Source organism: Anolis sagrei, chromosome Y (genome assembly GCF_037176765.1).
Source record: "Anolis sagrei isolate rAnoSag1 chromosome Y, rAnoSag1.mat, whole genome shotgun sequence".
In the NCBI taxonomy this organism is placed as follows: domain Eukaryota; kingdom Metazoa; phylum Chordata; class Lepidosauria; order Squamata; family Dactyloidae; genus Anolis; species Anolis sagrei.
Window position 1 is genome coordinate 60,308,699 of NC_090035.1, and position 23,169 is coordinate 60,331,867.

General features: G+C 40.2%; 1 protein-coding gene and 1 pseudogene across 3 annotated transcripts in view; both read left to right on the forward strand.

The window, feature by feature from the left end:
- Positions 1–23,169, forward strand: part of LOC137095077 (E3 SUMO-protein ligase PIAS4-like) — a 254,857-nt gene that overhangs the window by 183,265 nt on the left and 48,423 nt on the right. The window lies entirely within an intron of this gene.
- LOC137095268 (large ribosomal subunit protein uL6-like) lies at positions 3,603–4,181 on the forward strand (annotated as a pseudogene).

Here is a 23,169-nt window from a genome sequence, read left to right on the forward strand (position 1 = left end):
ATCAACGCGGTTGAAGTAGTTGGATCCTTAGGGGCAAGAGACCATGTGCTCCTGCAATTTGAGGTACAAAGGAAGGCCAAAACTAAGACAAGTCAAACCCGCCTTTGGAATTTAGGAGAGCTGATTTCCGAAAAATGAGGATACTAAAAGACAAGGGAATTACAGATGGATAGGAATTTCTCAAGAGTAAAATACTCAAAGTGCAATTGCAAACCGTGCCAACAAAGAGAAAAAAACAAGTGCAAAGAAGCCAGAATGGATGTCCAAAGAACTTCTAACTGTGCTAAGACACAAAAGAGACATGCACAAGTAGTGGAAAAAGGGAGAAATCACCAAAGAAGAATTCAAACAAATAGCCAACACCTGTAGAGAAAAGGTCCGCAAGGCTAAAGCACAAAACGAGCTCAGGCTTGCCAGGGACATTAAAAACAATAAAAAGGGCTTCTTTTCTTATGTCAGTAGAAAAAGGAAAAACAAGGAGGCGATAGGGCCTCTTCGAGGAGAAGATGGGGCAATGCTGACAGGGAATAGGGAAAAGGCAGAACTACTTAATGCCTTCTTTGCCTCAGTCTTCTCACAAAAAGAACATCATCTTCAACCTCAGCAAGATGGAGTGGATGAGTGATTAGAGGACATCCAACCCCAAATTGGGAAACAAGTCATCCAGGAATACCTGGCCGCTCTAAATGAGTTCAAGTCCCCAGGGCCAGATCAACTACACCCAAGAGTATTGAAGGAACTAGTGGAAGTCATTTCAGAACCATTGGCAATCATCTTTGAGAGTTCTTGGAGAACGGGAGAAGTTCCAGCAGATTGGAAGAGGGCCAATGTGGTCCCAATCTTCAAGAAGGGAAAAAAGGATGACCCAAACAATTACCGTCCGGTCAGTCTCACGTCGATTCCAGGTAAGATTCTGGAAAAGATTGTTAAAGAAGTGGTCTGCAAACACTTAGAAACAAATGCGGTCGTCGCTAATAGTCAGAATGGATTTATCAAAAACAAGTCATGCCAGACTAATCTGATCTCTTTTTTCAATTGAGTTACAAGCTGGGTAGATGCGGGGAATGCTGTGGATGTAGCGTACCTGGATTTCAGTAAGGTCTTCGACAAGGTCCCCCATGACCTTCTGGCAAACAAACTAGTCCAATGTGGGCTAGGCAAAACTACGGTGAGGTGGATCTGTAATTGGTTAAATGGACGAACCCAGAGGGTGATCTTCCCCAATGCTTCCTCCTCTTCATCTTGGAAAAAAGTGACGAGCGGAGTGCCGCAGGGTTCCATCCTGGGCCCGGTCCTGTCCAACATCTTTCTTAATGGCTTAGATGAAGGGCTAGAAGACATGATCATCAAGTTTGCAGAAGACACCAAATTGGGAGGGATTGCCAATACTCCAGGGGGCAGGTGCAGGATTCAAAATGATCTTGACAGATTAGAGAGATGAGCCAAAACTAAGAAAATGAAGTTCAACAGTATCAAATGCAAGATATTCCACTTAGGCAGAAAAAATGAAATACAAAGATACATAATGGGGTACGATGATGCCTGGCTCAAGAGACGTACATGTGAAAAGATCTTGGAGTCCTTGTGGACAGCAAGTTAAACATGAGCCAACAATGTGTTGTGGCGGCAAAAAAGCCAATGGGATTTTGGCCTGCATCAATAGGAGCAGTGTCTAGATCTAGGGAAGTAATGTTACCCCCTCTATTCCGCTTTAGTTAGACCACACCTGGAATATTGTGTCCAATTCTGGACACCACAATTCAAGAGAGATATTGACAAGCTGGAATGTGTCCAGAGGAGGGTGACTAAAATGATCAAGGGTCTGGAGAACAAACCCTATGAGGAGCGGCTTGGGGAGCTGGGCATATTTAGCCTGAAGAAGAGAAGGCTGAGAGGAGATATGATAGCCATGTATAAATATGTGAGAGGAAGCCACAGGGAGGAGGGAGCAAGCTTGTTTTCTGCTTCCCTGGAGACTAGGACGCGGAGCAATGGCTTCAAACTACAAGAAAGGAGATTCCATCTAAACATGAGGAAAAACTTCCTGACTGTGAGAGCTGTTCAGCAGTGGAACTCTGTGCCCCAGAGTGTGGTGGAGGCTCCTTCTTTGGAAGCTTTTAAACAGAAGCTGGATGGCCATCTGTCAGGGGTGATTTGAATGCAGTATTCCTGCTTCTTGGCAGGGGATTGGACTGGATGGCCCCTGAGGTCTCTTCCAACTCTTTGATTCTATGATTCTAAGTCCTTGTTCTGTACTTTTTCTTAGGGCAGAAAACAGTTAATCCTCATAAGTGATCTGTGTCCCTCACATGAGTACGAAATTTCCTGGGGGAAATTACTGTCTGGTTGTCCACTGCTCCACGATATCAGCTTCCACGTTCCAAGTCCATACCTCCATTCCTAATCTCTTCAGTGGCTGGGATAGTTTTTAACAGCACACTTTTAGGCATCTGTTCTGGAGTGGGTAGATTTTCCTTCCTTTGTCATGTGGGAAGTGTCTGCCTGACTGTCCAGTGTAGACCGGTTCCCCCCCCCCCCCCGCTCCACACCGAGTCCCTCTTGGCCTTCCCAAAATGCTTGGTTTTGAAACAATCCTTCTTTTTGTTATGCTGGGACAGACAAGTGCTCAATCTTTGGGGGAATGGAAAGGGTAACTGTTTGACAGCTCTGTGCACATATACCAACAGTCCTCCAGGCCTGGAGATGAAAAGATTGAAGTACATGTGGGCGTTCCGCCATCCACTGGGCAGACAAGTGCTCATTCTTGGAGGGAATCAGAGGGGTGACAGTTTGACAGCTCAGTGCAAATACCAGCAGTCCTCAGGGGGGTGGCTTCCTTCCCTTTTTTTGCCCGGGTGTTGTTGGCTCTTTCATGGACTTCTTCACGTCTACGGCTTCCTTGCGGTATGTGTACAGCATCCAGGATTGAAAAATTTTAACGAAACACCATAACCCACTTGCATCAACCCTGTTTGTTCTGTTTAAAACAATCCTTCCTCTGTTTAAGGGGTGCTACTATTTGGCTGTTGAGTGTTTGCCTGTGGTTATTCGGGATGGCCTTTTGTTACATTTTTGTCTTCTGTGTCGCTGTGTCACATTTCCCAGCGCTTGGTGACTTGGCATCTTCTCTTTCCTGCAACTCCAGGATGGGATGATCAATCATGTTCATGTTCTGGTTGATCTGTACTTTTTCTTGAGGCAGAAAATAGTTATCTTCATGAGGTACTATCTGTGTCATGGGTTACTCACATAACAGGAGTCGGACATCATATTCCTTATGGTGGTGGGTTACATTTTGTCTACACTGTGTGGAGGCCTGTAATTTGGAGTTAGAGGTTTGTTATCTGATGTAATACTTGGCATACAAAGTGGTTGATTTAAGTCAGTCAACACTAAACCGCAGGGACATACACTATGCCAACTCCAGGGGTGGTTGGCTGTATTCCCCCTTCAGAAACCATCCTCATCCGTTGAAGGGGTGGTCGTTTATCTGCCCTGGGTATTCCCGCAATTTGGTGACTGGGAGGGACAACAAATAAAGCAATTGATTAAGACACACTTGGAGTTCCATTATGACGGATCTGTGTAGTGGAAGGTTTGAAATGAAGACCATTCTCAGCAACCAGACTGAGAAAGTTAACAGTCATTGTCAAGGGATCCAGAAGAACCCTCCGACGGGACTTCAACCATATCAATGTGGAGTTCTCTCTTTTGGGGAAGAAGTGCAGGAAGCTTCTTCCCCAAAAGAGTGTTGACAAATGGTGGGGTAACAGAAAAGAGCTGGTGGCCACGTTCCACACAATTTGCAGTCATGTTCAGAATATGATCAAGGGTGTCTTGCTGGGTTTTCATTACATTACAAGATGAGGTCTTTCTAATGTCTATGCTCACTCCCTCATCAATGTGATTATTATACGAGAGTCTGGCTCTCTTGTAGAAATTTGTAAGTTTCTTGCAAAAAGCTTGTCCGCCCGCCAGGTGCGCATGAGGCCACAGGTGTCAATTGTATAGTATCTCAAACCCAGAATGATGAGCTGATCCTTGAAGGAAATGATATTGAATTGGTATCTCTGCTGCCTCGATCCAGCAGGCAACCACAGTAAAATACAAAGATATCAGAAAATTCTTGGACCGTATGTCTCTCAGAAGGGAAGTATGTACAACAAGCAGATGATGAATAAACGTTCAACAGATCTTGCAGCGACAAACCAGGGCAGAGCATCCCTTGTTTTTTTTTTAGAAATAATTTTGATTGTGCATTTCATACATTATTTTCAGTTGGCGTATGGGGGGCAACAATAGTGGGGGGGGGGGAGGAAAAATAAAAGGAAGGGTGTGTGTGTGTGTGTGTGTGTGTGTGTAAACTTCCTTTGTCTTCTGGAATATGAACATCTTTATCTCAATCTTTAATCTTTTCTATGCTTCTATCACTTTGGTTTCATCTGATTATTATGTTTTCTTCTACACGTCAGACAGCTCACTGAGTAATATTATTTTACTATTTTGAATAAAATTTAATAATCCTGACCAATTAATTTTCTGTCAAGTCTCATTTAGTCTTTGGGATAAAGACAGTGCATTTGTATCATATCCAATAACTTGAAGAGCAATTCCTCTATGTGCAGTGTTTCTTTTTCTTCCCATTTTTTGGCTAGACTTTGTCTTCTCATGGTACTGAGAAATAGCATTTTGACTTGATTCGTGTCTAACTTTTCACCTGTTATGCCTAAAAGGAATGTCTCCGGTGCAAAGTGGAATTTTTTTCTTCAGTATTTTTTGGCATGCTGTGTGTATATCTTCTTTCCAGTACCACTTTTTACAATTGATGCATGTCCCAAGGAATCTGTGTCCTGTAGGGATTGCTCCATCCTGCTCTGGGAGGGCACAAATAATGATAAATTGATAAAATGTTATGAGAGAAATTCAATTTTTTTCATATTGAGATGGGTCTGCTCTAGAAGTACCATAGGGAGATACTAATTTTTCCAAACAAATCCTGGACAGGCAGCAACTATTTCTCCTTGTAAGGTTCCTTATTGGATTACTGAAGTTACTAAAAAAAATTGCCCATGAGTCATGGATCACCCAAACACATTGAAATTTAGTTTTTTCTTTGTGGTCTCTGTGAATGCACACATGTGGAGAGAATGAGCCTACGCAGGCTCCAACGGAAACTTCTCTAGTTTAAACTTTTCAAATTTTGGCAGTAACCCTGCCCAGCCCCAGCAGGGCTGCGCGCACCCTTGTGATTCCTTTTTTTCCGCCGCAAGACCCACTTCAGTACTTCTGCGATGTCCACAACTCGATTCAAACACTGCACGCAGTGTTCCAAGAAGATCCCTGACTCGGATAAGCACTCTTTGTGCCTTCTTTGCCTCGGCGAGGCACATATCACCGACTCTTGCCGTCACTGCCAAGCTCTGACGGCATAATCCCGAAAGAACCTGGTTCATCATCTACTATACCTGCTCTACCAACAGTCTTTGGTTCCGGTACCATCAACATCGACGACTCGACTATCGACATCGGCATCGACGTTGACTGCACAACCGTCAACCTTGACAGCGGCATTGACCTCTCAATCGGTCAATCCACCAGCTCAGCCCGCAACTCGCCAGACAAGGGTGAAGAAAGCGGCTCATAAGAGGCCCTTAGTGACCATGTCGATGACCTCGAAGACCACGAGGCCGACCAAACAGGCCACCAGACCGTGCACAGTGACTACCGAAACTGTACGGGTGCGCAACTCCTCGACCAGCTCGGTAGCTTCAGTGAGGTCAGCTCGATCCACGAGATGGACAACAGCAACCCCGCCATCATCCACAGCGGTTCAGATTGTCTTTCGTCAGGCTCAGGAGGAGTCTCTGCATGCTGTGACTTACTCGTCCTCTGTTCCTCCTAGGCCGGGCAAGTCCCTCTCGAAGTCGACATCGACTCAACCCCCGGCAAAGAAGAAAAGACAATGCCACCTCCTTCTTCATCCTCTTCCTCACAAAGAGTAACAACAGCCTCATCGACCACTTCATCAGTGAGGTCTTCGCCGATACAGTTAGCCCAACCAGAGCCTCTCCTGTAACCAACCCAAGAGGAGCAAGTGCCGACAGAGGTGCCTGTAGAGTGGCCAGAATTCCCCATGATTTTGGTGGATATGGTGATAGAGGCACCCAATCAATCTGTGACTGCCAGAAAGGAGCTTTTCCCGCCCGTGGCAATGCCAGAAAGAGGGAGGCAAACGGCAAGATTGGCACACGCTGCACAATCTTCGGCATCCAAGCAACCCCCAACCTCATCTTCTATGCTGCCACCCCAACCTGCGCGAGACCGTTCCTCATCCTCTCCCCCTCCATCCGAAGCCGGGGAAGAAGAGGAAGATGGCGAGATTCTGGCATCAGTCCACTCGAACTCGGTACTGTCCCTCGAGAGGTCGCCTACCCACGATGCCTATGACGTCGACCCTCTGTCGCCGACAGATGACGTCAGGGCCTTTGCTGACCAGATGGCCTGCATGGCGGACACTTTGGGCCTGGAGGTTAAGCACACCTCCAAAGCAGTGACTAGTTTTCAAGCGGGTGCAATCGGAATCCCTGCCGGCCCCTTTCCTGCCCTTCCTCAATGTCTCCTCAATGTCATCCAAGCCTCTTGGAAGACCCCATCCTCTATCCCCGCGACTTCAAAGAAGATTGAGGCCTGGTATCGAACTGATGATGAGGGCCTAGAATGGCTGAAGCAACACCCCAACCCTAACTCGGTGGTCATGAAAGCTGCCCAGGTGTTTGGGAGACAGTCTTCGGCCCCTTCAGACCGGGAAGGAAAGAGGTTCGACACCATAGGCCGAAAATTCTACTCAGGCACCCTCTTGCTAGCCAGAATGGCTAACTATGGCGCGTGCATGGGATTCTACCAGCAAATTCTCTGGGGAAAGGCCATGCCATTCTTCCAAAGAATGTTAGAAGAAGACCGTACAGTCCTGTCTATCCTGGCCCAGGAGGCAAACTCTCTGGCACAATATCAGATGCAAATGGCCCAGCACACAGGAGACACAGTTGGGAAGATGATCGACCATGCGGTTGCCATCAGAAGACACGCCTGGCTCCACTCCTCCGGTCTCTCGGCATCGTCAAGACAGGTCATTGAGGACTTGCTCTTTGATGCCCTTGGCCTCTTTAATGCAGGGACTATAATAAATTGAAGGCGAACCAAGACTTCAAGATTCTGGCAGCCAAATGCAGGATCGAGAATAAATCTCAATCCCAGAGAACAAGATGGCTCCAGTACACCAGGCATCGAAATGGGGCTCCATACCGGCAGATTCAGTACCGTCAGTCTTTTTGCCCCCTCCAGTCATCTCACCAGCAAGCCCACCCCCAACAGCCCCAGCAACAGCGAAGAGCACAACTACAACAACAGCGCTCTGTCCCGCCAACTGTCATGAGGCAATCACCCTAGGTGCCGTGATTGACGCCCTAATACCGTCTCGGTTTGACGCCCTAATACCGTCTCGTTATCTGGTACCGATGCTGTTCCCATGTCCCTCCTGCCAATCCCCAACCTCAAACCTCTACTCCCGATGCTCGCCTTTCGGCGATCGCCTGGCAAGTTTCATCACTGCATCGCAATATATCACCTCAGATGCATGGGTGCTAAAAATTGTAAAGGAAGGCTATGCATTGGAGTTCGAAGAGCTCCCTCCAACAGGACAGATTATCGATACCGAACCTTCCTCGACCTTCAGGCCGCTTATTTCATCTTTCAATCAGAAAGCACCAAAGACGCTTCCTGGCCTTCAGAGTTGCAGGACAAACCTATGCCTTCAATGTGCTTCCGTTCGGGCTTGTGATGGCCCCAAGGACTTTCACAAAATGCATGTCGGTAGTGGCCGCAGCCCTCAGAAGGGAAAAGATTCGAATTTTTCCATATTTAGATGTCTGGCTTCTGGCAGCACGCTCCCCGATGTTACTGCAATCTCAAATCCTAACAACAGTCTCCCTCTTCGAGAATCTCGGACTGCAACTAAACAAAGAAAAGTTGCACTTGAAACCAACGACGTGCATAAAGTTCATCGGCGCCATGTTCGATTCGCTGACGCAGTCTGTATACTTTCCAGAAGTAAGGTTCAGAGCACTCCGTGTCGAGGCCCTCAGAGTCTTTCAGTCTCACGGTATCAGCAAAGCAGATACAGATCCTGCTTGGCCACATGGCCTCCATGGTGATGGTAACCCCACTGGCAAGACTGCGGTTCCACCCTCTTCAAAGGTGGTTTCTCGATCTCTACAATCCAATCAGAGACAGAGTATCAAAGCGGCTAAAAGTCCCACCGTCCGTGAAAAAATCCCTGAAGTGGTGGACAGATCAACGCCATGTCTGCAAAGGCATCCCCTTCCATTCCGAACCCCCGTCCATCACCCTCACCACGGATGTGTCGATGTTCACATGGGGATGCCATACAGGAGAACTCTCCGTCCAAGACCTGTGGTCAGCAGAGGAGAGGCAGTGCCACATCAACTATCTCGAACTTTTGGCGATATTCAAGGCCCTTCGAGCATTTACCCTGTTGGTCACAGGAAGAACTGTCCAGATTCTCACGGACAATATGGTGGCCATGTTTTACATAAACAAGCAGGGTGACATGGGATCTAGAAAACCACTGGCCTTGTCTCTACAACTCTGGGAGTGCTGCATGGCCAGGTCGGTCTCTGTAACAGCGATACACATTCTGGGCTCAGACAACGTTGAAGCAGACTCGTTGAGTCGAACGAGGTCGACTTCGCATGAGTGGAGGCTGAACCCACAAGAGCTTGCCAAACTGTTCGATGACTGGGGACTGACAAATGTCGACCTCTTCATGTGCCCCCTGAATTCCCAACTACCACAGTTTGGAGCTCACCTCGCACCGGGTGCGGTACCAGGATGCCTCAGAGACGCATTCCTCCTCGACTGGTCGAAGAACCTGCTCTACCTCTTCCCTCCCTTCCCCCTCATCTCGAGGTTGATCGAGAGGATCCAAGCAGCACAAGCAGACTGTATCCTGATAGTGCCAGCATGGCCATGACAAGCGTGGTTCCTGGTGCTTCTTCAACTTTCAGGCGACTGCGTTCGACGCCTCCCACTTCGCCAGGACCTGCTGTCCAGAGAAGATGGCCAGCTTCTCCATCCCGACCTTCCGTCCCTACACCTCGACATGGAGAATCCAGTTTTGAGGGCGCTGTGCCCAGATGTCCTCCCCATTTTGGCAGCGGCCCATAAGCCAGCAACTAAAAGGACTTATGCGGCCTGTTTTGCCCACTTCCAGGTTTTCTTCTGGGAAAGGGGAATCGAGGAACCTCAGCCCTCGATACCATCTGTTCTTCAGTTCCTGTTGTCCCTTACCGAGCGCGGACTCCCGCTCTCATCCTTGAAGTCTCACCTCACTGCTATTTCCTGGCATGCCCAGCAGAGAAGGTGAGCCTCCCTCTTCAGAGACACTTTGGTGAGATTCTTTTTGAAGGGGTTCAATAACCTTCACCCCCCCCCCCCGGTCTGTCCTCCTACCCCTGGCTGGAACCTTGACCTCGTCCTTGCACAGTTGGTGTGACCCCCCTTCGAACCGCTGGCAACGGTGGGGCTTCGCCTCCTTTCATGGAAGATGGCTTTCCTTGTAGTGGTCACCTCGGCTCATAGGCCGTCCGGGTTGGCAGTGTTGCGGGTTGACAAACCTTACCTAATCTTCCATGCTGACAGAGCAGTTCTCCGCATGGATGTGTCGTTTCTCCCCAAGATTGTTTCCCCGTTTCATGTGAACGATTACATTGTTTTACCTTCCTTCTTCCAATCACCTTCCACCCCAGTGGAAAGGAGATTACACCTCCTCAATGTGAGGAGAGCTCTGTTGTTCTATAAGGACAGGATTTCTCAGTCTCGAAAGACTCAGAGACGTTTTGTGTCGTACGCCCAGGATAAGCTTGGCCTACCGATCTCCTCACAATGCCTGTCCCATTGGATTGCCTCGACCATCGAACTTGTTACCAACTAGCTCACCATCAGCCCCCTTTGGTCGTTCAGGCTCGATCGACCAGAGCAATGGCCGCCTCAACTGCCTTTCTAAAAGGGATTCCCCAGGACTCTATTTGCAAGGCAGCCATCTGGGCAAACCCACACACGTTTGTTGCCCATTATAGGCTGGACACCAGACATAGACCTGACATGGCCTTTGGGATGGCGATCCTGGCGTCTTGTCCGCCTTACTCTCATTGTTACCGTGTTGTTGTTTCGGTACTGTATTGTTAGGTCTCGATACCATGTATACATTGACATGTCCTCTCTCAGGAAAATGTCTTTTCAGCTCCTTATTATGTGATGTCATATGCTTACTATGGAGATGTATGTTTTCATACAAATGTTCCCTTCTTCTTTCCCCCCATGTGGGCTTGGGTGTTTTGCTCTGCCTTCGAGTCTCTTTATGATCTTGCTACCGTGCCTTATACTGTGTTGGTATGCGTTATGTAACTGTGAATAAAAGTGCCCTCATTTGGATGAGTGTGTTTATACTGTGAAAGCGGCCATCTTTTTTGGCCTAGGAGGATCACGTACTCCTTTGGTTTACATACTATATTCCCTCCTCTGGGAGGTGCTGTTATACTGTTTTTTGCACTACAATAAAATTGTTTGGTCCCTTTGATTGAGGGTCAGTTTGTTTTCTTCCCACCTCTGGGACCTCAGCTTGCTAGTCTCCACATGTGTGCATTCACAGAGACCACGAAGAAAAAATACCTGTGATCATCTTTCTTCAAGTGGTGCTCTGTGAATTCACACAAACCTGCCCGGCCTCCCCGCTACAAACCTCCAATTTTCTCATTGCCTTTGCGGTGTAGGAATTGCGAGGGTGCACACTGGGCACCCTTTTATGCCCTGCCAGGGCTGAGCGAGGTTACCGCCAAGACTTGAAAAGTTTAAACTAGAGAGGTTTCCATTGGAGCCTGCGCAGGCGCATTCTCTCCACATGTGTGAATTCACAGAGCACCACTCGAAGAAAGATGGTCACAGGTATGTAACCTACCAATGCTGACAGAGGAGTCAAAAACTAGCAGTCAAAAACTGAGGGAAAGGGAAGCTCCAGAAGTTTTCCCTGTTTTGTTTGCAGTTTTTTCGCATATTGCACAATTGCGTATGCCATTTACGAAGCAATTCTGAAATTTTGGATATACCCAATATTTTTAAAAGGAAAAATTCAGAAATTATTTCAGAATCGGAACCGCCAGCACCCCTATATCCGCAACAAGTTTAGAAACATTTCTTTCATTGATCAAACAAGCCTAATGCATATATGTGCTATGCAAAAAGAAAGATCAAGAAAGATTTTAGCAATCATTTTGTTAGATCTTCTCTGATCAAAATTTGGGAGAAGTAAAATCCAAATTATATGAGAAAACACCACTCTGAACATCTCCCCTAGAAGTGACTCAGAGGAGAGAGTTAGGATGGGAGAAATGGCCCAGATACAAAGTAATTATAAGGAAAAACATGCACAACTATACAATAAAGACACAAGAGGAAATTAGAATATCATTTGGTGATATATTCTGGTTTCAGTTTATTCAGCTCAAAGAGTCCTTCAACAAAGATAAAAAAATTGGGATTTGACTCAGGAGATAAAATTTGGGACAAGATTATGGTCACTGAAAAAAAAGTGATTACTAAATAATATCTAGTCTTACTTAGCTGGGCAACAGAGAAAGACCAAATGAAACCCTGTATGTTAAAATGGATGGTGAACATCGGACACCCTATCAGAATTTCAGACTGGGAAAAGATGTGGAACACCAAATTAAAATGGATAAACTCTTATGACATGTGAGAGAATTGGATCAAGATTATGTACCAATAGTACATCACACCCAATAAATTGGCAAAATGTTATAAAAATGTACCGGATACCTGCTGGAACTGCCAAAGCAAGAAAGGAACCTTTTTTCCACCTATGGTGGACGTGTGAGAAGTCCCAAAAATTTTGGAAAACGTTGCATGAAATTGTTAAAAAGATACTCAAATCAAGAATAGAAATGAAGCCAGAGTATTATCTCCTGGGGATATTGGACTTCGAAATAGAAAACAATAACTATAAACTACTTTTCTACATGGCAACAGTGACAGGAATTGTCCTAGCAAGAAAATGGAAGGATAAAGAAATGCCAATGATAGAAGGATGGATACTTAAACTCTTCAATATTATGAATATGGACAGATTAACTCAATATTTGAAAACCAAACAGAATATAGACTCAGCCAAAACTGACTGGTCCCCAATCCAAAATTACTTCAACATCAAGTAGATCACAGGCCAAAAGGAGGACAACTCTGATTAACCAATTACTACTAACATTGCTATGTGGAGGAAAATCATTAATTGAATTACTAACCTCTCACTCAATTCCAAATAACCAATCACAATTCACCCCTCCCCCACCCACCCCTATCCCTATATATGTGTGTGTGTGTATACACTCTCTTTTTCTTCCCCTCTCCCTATTACCTCTCTCCCCACAACCTTACCTCTTTTCCCTTCACTCCCTACCCACTCCCAATCCCTATTTTATTTTTATTTTTTTACATTTTTTTTATTTATAAATTTGTCCAACAAAATGTATAAGCATACATTCTTCTTTCTTTTTACGGTATCTTAGACAAAAGAGTATGTCATATTATATACAATCTAACAGTAAATAAACATCAAAAACTTCTTTAATCATATTTCTTATCATTATTTTTAAATTTCCATTACAACTTGTGCTACATATAACTCTATCACACACCTTTTAGCTGGTTATACATATTGTATTTCTTTATAATTATTATTATTATACCATTTTCTCCCTCTTCCCCTTACCCTTAGTTTGTGCCCCCTCCACCAGGACCAACCAATTCATGTTGTTTCATCATTCCAAAATATCATTGTTTCTCTTGCTGGTTATACCCTTTTCCCTCATTAAACACATACTCAATAAATTTCCCCCATATTTTCCAAAAGTCTGTTTACATATTCCCCTTTTAATTTTAATATTGCAAGTTAGCTTATCATTAATCGCTATATTCCAAATTTCCCTATACCATTCTTCTAATTTTTTCCTTCCAGTTTTTTGCTATTAACAATTTAGCTGCTGTTATCAACTTAGAGACCAATTCTTTCTCCTCTTGTAAGGGAATTATATTATCATGTATAAGTAATAATGCTAATTTTGGTGTAATCTCAGTCTCTATTTTTATTATTGCTCTTATTTCTTTGAATATGCTTTCCCAAAATGTTTGTATAATGTTACATGACCACCACATTTGAAAATACGTCCCTATTTCCTGACAACCTCTCCAGCACTGATTTGAATATTTTTTTATCAATCTGATTTAATCTAATAGGAGTTAGATACCACCTCCATATCATTTTGTAGTAATTTTCTTTAATTCTTATAGACATTTTTTAGTATTTGTGATTATTCATTTCCACCCCAAGTCTGTTTCCCATACTTCCTTCAAATAATCTTGTTCCTGTTCATTCATTAATAATAGTTTATAGATATCACTTACTATGCCTTTTAATGTTATATTCTCTTCTTTAGTCTCCCTTTGAGTTATCATCTTTTCTATTTTTGTATACTCCCTACCTCCATTATATTTTTTCCTTATATCTCTTGACCATTTACCCAATTGTAGATACTTATACTGTACAGAAGTGTTTATTATAATGTGTTTAAAACTGTATTTGTGTTTTACATTGGTTGCCTATGGCTGGAGCGGCCCAGCTGTGAGAGATATGTTGCCATGGAAACAAGGCAGAAGAGGAGGTGGGAGGAGCTTAAAGAGAAAAAGGTTTGAAAGTGACAGTTAAGTTTCAGTCAGGAGGAAGAGACCCTGAGAGAGAGCAGAGTCAAATAGGGACTCTGAGAGGGTACCTCAGTCAGGAGGAAGAGACCCTGAGAGAGAGCAGAGTCAAATAGGGACTCTGAGAGGGTAACTCAGTCAGGAGGAAGAGACCCTGAGAGAGAGCAGAGTCAAATAGGGACTCTGAGAGAGTAACTCAGTCAGGAGGAAGAGACCCTGAGAGAGAGTAGCAGAGTCAGGGAAGAGACTCTGAGGAGTGAAGAAGTGTAGTGTAGTTAGTGTTCGTGAATATTTCTTCAGCTAGGGAGCTGAAGGGTAAAACTTTGTTAGATTTCTTTAGTTAAAAAGAACTAACAGAGGCTTTGTACGAGTGCCAGTCGGTGGAAGACTGGAGTTCTATTATTTGATCCAGTATAGATCAAACAGTGAGAATATTCATAGCAGGGAACACTGAATAATAGACACCTTCACCAGAGCAAGAGTTTAAAAGTTGTAACATCAAAGGCTGAATTGTATCTCTACCAAGTCATATTGTAACCATCAAGTATATGCCAAGCATAACCTCTCCATATTGTAACCATCAAGTATATGCCAAGCTGAACATCTTTATATTGCAACCACAAGCTTTGTTCAACAATAAACTTGTTCTCTTTGTTATTTTAAAAACTGCCTCATCTCCATTGATTTTACGTTCAGTGCATTCCACTCTACCTTACAGTATTTGGTGGCATTAATACTTCTTTGCAATACCAATCTAAGTCTCCTAATTCCTCTTTTATTCTTTCCATATTTACCATTTTCAGATCCCAGTCTTTTACTTTCATTAAACCTCTTCCATTAAGTTCTACTTCAAGTTCTTTTTTTAAAAAAATTCTGGGAAGTTTTCTGTCATTAAAACTGGCATGATAGGAGAAATACCTGGCATTAGGCCTTTTTTATATCTCCCCCAAATCTCTAAAATATTTTTAAAGGGATTATTTAAATTGTTATACCATTTCTTTTTACCCTTTTCTCTATTACCCCTATAAAAATGTATTCTAATTTCATTTCTAATTTTTTATCATCTTCTTCCAGCCACTCCAAGCTCTTTTGTTTTGCTAAACTTTCTACTATATATCTTATTTGATTTGATTGATAATATAACTTGAGATTTGGTAATCCAAGACCTCCCTCTTTCTGTGACTTATACCATAAACCTTTATTTATTCTAACTTTTTTGTTCCCATTACAATACAGATTTAGCATGTTTTGCCAGATTTTTATTTCTTGATCTGAAATTTTTACAGGTAGCATTCTAAATAGAAAATTTAGTTTGGGTAATATTTTCATTTTAATTAATGCTATCCTACCAAACCATAATTTGAGCTTTTTGTATTCCAATAATTTCTTATGAATTTCCTTTCTTAATTTGGTTAGATTATTTATTTCTAAGTTCTTTAAATCTTTAGTTATATTTATTCCTAAATATTTAATTGTTTCTTTGATTTTAATTTTAATTTTCCCCTCCTGTTTTATATTTTTTATCTCTTTTTCTCAATAATTAAATATCATCATTTCTGATTTATTCCAATTAATTTGTAACCCTGTCATTAATCCAAATTCTGTTAAATGAGCCTCGATTTTCTCCCATTGTTTTATTGGATGTTCCATTGATAAAAAGGTGTTGTCTGCAAACAAATTTATTTTATATTTGTTTTATTCTTTTTTAAAGTATTTTTATTTTTTATCATAGTTATTACATTTGTTATACATTTGTTTATAACAGTTACATATTATTCAACACACTCTTTAACATATAGTCTTATTGTTCTGCTTAAACATTTCCCCCCCTTCTCCCCCCCCCCACCACTGTGCTCCCCTCCTCCCATTCAAGCCACAACTTTTACATATCATCTGTCCAAAATCTCATTTCTTCTTGTGACGGTAACCTTACTTCTTTGTTTTTTAAACCATTTACAACAAATTTACCCCATACAACATCAAAATCACTTTGTTTCCATATACCTTTTTTAACTTTTAATATACATGTAAGCTTATCATTTATTGCCAGTTTCCATGCTTCCTTGCTTTCCTCTATTTGTATATTTATATCTTTTTCCCAGTTCCTTGCTATGAGCAGTCTTGCTATTGTTAATAGGTTTGTTATCGCTTCTTTATCCTCCTTTTTCAGTTGTTTATTGTTATATAATGATAATAAAGCTATACTAGGACTTTTCTCAATTTTCATATTCATTATAACCTCCATTTCTCTAAATACTTTCTCCCAAAAATTATTTACATATTTACATTGCCACCACATATGTATATATGTTCCTGGTTCTTGACACCCTCTCCAGCAATTTTTTGTTATTTTTATTTATATATGCTATTCTTATTGGTGTCAGGTACCACTTCCATATTAGCTTATAATAATTTTCTTTAACCCGTATTGATAGATTTTTTAAATGTCTTTGTCTCCATAACGTTTCATTTATTTTTATCCCTAAATCTTCTTCCCAAACCTCTTTAAGGGTATTATTTTTTGTGTTTCCTTCCTTCATTTCAATTATTATCTTATATATTTTACTAATTGTTCCTCTCAAATTTTCATGCTCTTCTACAGCCCTTCCATTCTGTATTATTTGTTCAAATTGATTAAGTTTGTTTCCATTTTAATTATTTTTTTCCCAATTTTTGAGCCATTGTTCTAATTGTATACAATGGAACCATGTCAATTTTATTTCTTTAAACTCTTTCATAATCATTTCCTTCTTCATTCCCACCTTTATCCAATCCCCTATCTTGTCTAAGTTTTTTCCCTTAATGTTTTATCTATTACTTTTTTTAGATTTTTTGGAAACTTCTTTTCTATTACAATTGGGATTATACTTGACCCATCCGATATTAACATTCTCCTATATTTGTTCCATATTTCTAATATGTTGCTCAATATTGGGTTTCCGATTTCCCTAATTTCTTTTCTCGTGAACTGTTTGAAAAATATATTCCAAATTTCTTCTTCCACTTCTTCTGAGTCTTTGCTAAGCCAATCTGCTCCCTCTTTTTTAACCATTCCTTCTATCACCATTCTTAATCTGCTCGCCTCGTAATATTTTTTAATATTGGGTAATGCTAATCCTCCCTCTTTTTGCGATTTATACCATAACTGTTTATTTAATCTATTTCCTTTATTACCATTGCAGTACTTATTTATCATTTGTTGCCATCTATTTAATTCTTCTTCTGTAATTTGGAGTGGCAGCATCCTAAATATGAAATTTATCTTTGGAAGTATTTTCATTTTTACTAACGCTATCCTTCCAAACCAAGATAATCGTATATCTTCATATTCTATTATCGTTTTCTGAACCACGTTCCTCAATGTTACTATGTTTACCTCTTCCATTTCTTTTAAATCCTTTGTTATTATTACTCCCAGGTATTTTAATTTATTCTTAATTCTTATTCCCATTTTACTCTGTTCTATATAGTCTTTTTCTTCTTTCTTTGTATAATTGAGTAGCATCATTTCTGACTTATTCCAGTTAACTTGTAAACCTGTTGTTTTCCCAAATATCTCCAAATGATCCTTTATTTTATCAATTTTCTCTACTATGTTTTCTATAAATAGCAATGTGTCATCAGCAAATAGACTCACCTTCTGTTTCTCCTTTTTTCCTAACTCTTCTAGATTCTTGTCTTTCCTTATGACATTTGCGAAAAGTTCTATCACCATGGCAAATAAAATTGGCGACAAAGGGCAACTTTGTCTTGTTCCTCTTATCACTCTTATTTCATTTGTCACTCCATCATTTATAGTTACCACTGCTGAGTTTCTTGAGTAATATTGTTCTAAAATTCCTTTTATTCTATTTCCCATTCCAAATTTATTCATAATTTCCCTTAATGTCTCCCATTCCACACAACCAAACGCTTTAAAAATATCTAAAGATAATATACCTACTTTTTTCTTACCCTTTTTAGCCAAACAAATTTTATTTAATACTCTCCCTATCAAATTTGACATATGTCTTCCTTTTGCAAATCCACACTGATCTTTTTTTATATACTTATACATGCATTTACCCATTCTATTGGCTATTATAGTGGATAGAATCTTTGCGTCCTGATTAACGATATAGGCCTATATGACCCCAGGTCTGTTAAATCTTTATCCGGTTTAGGTATTAATATTATTAATGATCTCCTCCATGATTCTGGCATTTTATCTCCCTTCAATATTCCATTATATAATTCTAATAATTTTGGAGTCAAAACTTCTCTAAAGCTTTCGTAGTATTCTGTCCCTAAGCCATCCAAACCTGGGGCTTTCCCAACTTTTAAATTCTTTATAACTTCCTCTATTTCTGTCTTCTTAATAGGTTGTTCCAGTAGCTCTTTATCTTTCTCCTCCAATTTACTCTCCCAATTTTCCTCCACATATTTCCTAATTGCTTCTATAGAGCTAGCTTTTGTTTGGTATAATTCATTATAAAATTCTTCAAATACCTTCAATTTCTCTTTCATAGTTCTACATAATTTACCTGTTTTATCTTTTATCATATTTATCATACCTTCCATTTTCTTTTGTGTGTGTGTGTGGATTTAACTAACATCTTGGAATTCCTATCACTAAATTCAAAATATTCCCTCCTTAAATATATTAAAGTTTCTTGTACTTCGTCTATTTCCATTTTATCCAGTTCCTCTTTTTTTGCTTTCAGCCTTGCATAAATTTGTGTATCTCTCTTTGTTACATATGCTTTTTCTATCTCTTCAATTTCTTTTTCTAGATTCCTTTTCCTTTCTTCTTGCCTTTTTTTGAGATTAATTGTTTCTTTTATACATAACCCTCTAGCTACCACTTTCATAGTGTCCCATAGCACTCCTTTTGTTACCTCCTTTTCATTAAAACCCCAAGTTTCTTGCCATTCAGCTTTCACTCTATCCACTATCTCTTTATGATTCAAAATGTTTGTATTTAATCTCCACCTCCTCATTTAATCATAGTCACATTTCAAAGCGATCTCAATTGATGCCAGGGCATGATCCGAAATCTTAATTGTTCCAATATCAGCATTTAACACTTTATTTACCATATTTTTAGAAACAAAAATATAATCAATTCTTGTATACACCTTATGCACAGCTGAGTAAAATGTATATCTATTTTCATTCCCTTTACCAATCTCCACACATCCTTTAATTGCCATTCATTCATTACTCTACTTAAGTCCATTGTTTCAATATTTCTAATTTTTGATGTTAGCGTAGTTTTATCTCTTTTTGGATCCATATAACAATTACAATCTCCTCCAAATATTACATTTTGTTGGTGATAGTTCTCTATTTGCTCTAACACTTTTTCATAAAATTCTTGCTGTTTTACATTAGGTGCATATACATTTACTAATACATATTTATCTTCCCCTATTTCGCCATACATTATTATGTATCTGCCCTCCTCATCTTTCAATACGTTGTTTATGACAAAATTACATTTCTTACCAATTATTATAGCTACCCCTCTTGATTTTGATGACCCAAAGGATTTTTCATAATTCCTTATTCAACTCGATTTTAGCTCATTCGAACCCAGGTAATTCTGATGTGTTTCCTGTAGGAAGATAACGTCCGCCGCGTCCTTCTTCAGTAAAGCTTCAATCCATCTTCTTTTAATTACCGTCCCTAGATCTTTAGTGTTAAGTGTTGAAATTCTTAATTTATAGAACATCATTTCCATTTTCCTTTAAAACTTTTTCCCTAAAAAACTTTTTTGTGGCTTGAACCCATGTGAACCCTTGTCCCTTATACTCCCCTCCCCTTCCCCCTCATACCCCCTCTCCTCATTCCCCCCTTCCTCCCCTTCCATTCTTCGGGACTTCTAGTCCCAACCATGGCCCACGGCCTTCCCAATTGGGGGGGGGGGGGGTGAAGTCATCCCGTGGCCCAGAGTCTCCCTCCCCCCAAGTGCTCATTTTCAAATAAATGAATTTGATTGCAGTGCTTTCATTTCTTCTTACATCTCGATTCCTCCAATGGCGCTGATTATTTCCTCCAATTCTCCTCCCTCCGGACCCCTCTCCTCCTCTTCCTTTCGATCTCTCTCTTGTTTTCTTACTATACCAAGCTCCTCAAGTAGTTGATGTCCTTTTTCCAATGAGTCTATTCTGTATCTCTTGCCTTTCCATTGGAATTTGAGAAAGATAGGATATCCCCAGGTGTACAAAATTCCGGCCTTCATTAACTGGATCGTAATAGGCTTCATTGAGTATCTCCAGTTCTTGGTTTCAGGACAATAGTAGTTGAATATCTCCAGTTTTGATTCGCCCGTCTTTAAATATTCTGGATTCTTCTTTAGTATTTTCATCAGGTCTTGCTTTGCAAAGTTATGAAATTGAATTATTATATTCCTGGGTATTATTTTATTTATTCCAGCCGGAAGGCGATGAACTCGTTCTAAATCCAATTCTGACCAGTTTAATGTCGGCGTGGTCTTTTGCAACCACTTCAAAATTTCAGCTTTCAAATCTTCTTTTTTATTCCCTTCTGGAAATTTTTTAATTATTATATTATTCCTTCTTTGGTTGTCTTGCATATACATGAACTTTCTTTCCACGTCTGAAAGCTGTTTTCATTTTGTTGCATTTGTTGTTTGAGTACCAGTTGTTCTTGTTTATTAGTTTCAATTTCTGCTTTATTTGTTTGTATTTCTCCATGTGTTGTTTACAGAGCTTCTTTTATTGTCTGAATTTTTCATCTGAGCTTTTTCTTTTTGCCTCCAGCTTTATTTTCATTTCCTTAGTACTGGTCAGAATATCTTGCTTCAGTGGCTGAATATCGCTCTTCCTCATTTCTCTTTCTTTATCAAACATCAAGTTCAGCTCCTTTGTTTTCCTTTCACTCTCCTCTTTGATCAGTTCTGCTATTTTACTTAACAATTGGCTATTGTCCATTTCTTTCCCCATTCTTTCCCCAATTCTTTCTTCTCATTACTTTCTTCTGCTTTTGCCATTAAAGATGGCAGTGAAGTAGAGATACTTCCCCTATTGCCCCCCCCCCATTTGGGGGGGGTCCATTTTAATTGTTTCCCCTTGATTGAGGGGAGACTTCTTCTGACTGTACTCATTTCCTGGGGAGGCTGAAGAGCTTGGGGAATTTGGGGAATTACCGCCCTTTCCGTCCTTTCCAATCTTGAAAAAGATCTATCAGAAGGTTTTGTACGTGACCAAAGAGGATTTTTTGGGATCTCCTGTTCTTTCCCTTAACTTTGTTTCTTCCTTCTCATTCAACTTCTCGTCAAATTTGCTCCTTCCGCTTATTATCAATTTTTTAATTACTTGATATCTCTCTGTTCAGCACAGCCCAAAAAATTCCAGTTAAATATGCCTTGCAATGCTTTGCAATGCTTCCCTTGAAACCAGGGGATTTACTTTTAAGCTGACGAGAACAACTCACTCCTTCTTCAAAAGAGGAACATGCCTTTAATCACTGCTATGACCTTCCAGATTCCGTTCCAATTAGGATCATTAAATCAGGTCTGGGTGTTTATTTAAGTTGCTGAGCTATTTTTCTTCTCCAGCTTACTGCGCACTCGAAATTAAAAAATTACTTTCGCTTTCACAGCCACCAGCTTTCACTGCCGTCTCTGCCAGGACTCATAAATCAAAGCTATTAAGTGGTAATAAATTACCTTTAAGGCTTCTTTTTCTGCTCCTTAAATGCTCACCGCTTTGATCTCCTTTTTAATCCAAAAAGATAATCCTTCGGTCCATTTTTCACTACTTATTTGATTTTTTCCTCAAGAGCTGCAGGGAAAGACGTCTCTATCCGGCCGTGGCTGACTCCGCCCCCATTCCTTTTATACTACTGTAATCTCTGATTACATTAGTTAATAGTTCCATTACAATTGCGAATAAAATTGGGGAGAGTGTGCCTCTTGTTATATCTATTTTCCCTGTTAAACCATCATTCACCATTACTTGGGCATTTTTTGAATATAATTTATCAATTACATTTCTAAATTTTTCTCCAAATCCAAATTTAGGTAATATTAATTTCATTGTCTGCCAGGATACACTATCAAATGCCTTATAAATCTCCAGAGCTAATACTCCTGCCACTAAATTTCTTTTTTTAGTACTATGAATTACATTTAATACCCTACCCATTAAATTTGACATTTGCCTTCCTCCTATAAATCCACACTGATCCTCTTTGTTATATTTATATATAAATTTATTCATCCTTTTAGCCAGTATGGCAGTTAATTTTTTTTTTTTTTTGCAACTTGGTTTATTAATGAGATAGGTCTGTATGATCCTGGGTCTATAGGGTCTTTATTGGGTTTTAATATCAAAGTAATCAATGATTGTTCCCATGATGGCAGAATTTTTTCTCCTTTTATTATTTTATTATATAGATCTTTTTATTTAGGTATCAATAATGTTTTAAATTTTTTGTAATATTCTGGTCCCAACCCATCCAGTCCTGGGGTCTTTCCCGGTTTTAAATTGTCTATAATTTCCTCACTCTCTTTCTCTAATATTGCTTGTTCCATAATTAACTTATCTGTTTCTTGGATCTTTATTTTACAGTGTTTATCTATATACTCTTCAACTTTCTTTCTAGGAGCTTCATTTGCTGTATATAGCTCCTGATAGAATTCCTGAAAAATTAGTATTTTATCCTCCATTCTCATGCACTGTTTTCCATCTTTATCTTTAATCACTGTTATCAATTTCTTTTGTTTCCTAATTTGTGCTGTATTAGCTAATAACTAAGTTTCTATTACTATACTCAAAATTCTAATTAAATAAATCAGACCTCTTTGTGCTTTTTCAATCCCTCTTTTTTCAAGTTCTTGTCTCTTTGCTATTAATTTTGTGTAATTCATTCTATTTTGTTCTGTCATATATCTTCTCTCTAATTCCTTGATTTCTGCCTCTGGTTTTTTTTTCTTCTGCCTCCTGTTGTTTTTTTAAACTATTATATTATTTAATGAAGAGTCCCCTAGTCACTGCCTTCATTGTATCCCATACTATTGCGACAGAACATTGATTATTGTCATTTATCTTCCAAATTTTCTTTAGTTCTTTTGCTATTTTTCCTGATTTTTTTTATCTTCTAGTACTCTATTGTCAATTCTCCATCTTTTAGCTAGCCTATAATTTTTTTTAATTTGTATTATAATACTAATGGGTGCATGATCTGAAATTTTTATAATCTCTATTTCGGCATCTTGAGTTTTAGACATTAAATCTTTTGAAACAAAGAAATAATCTATTCTCGAATAATTTTTATGCACTGAGGAATGGAAAGTAAATCTTTTTTCATTACCCTTTA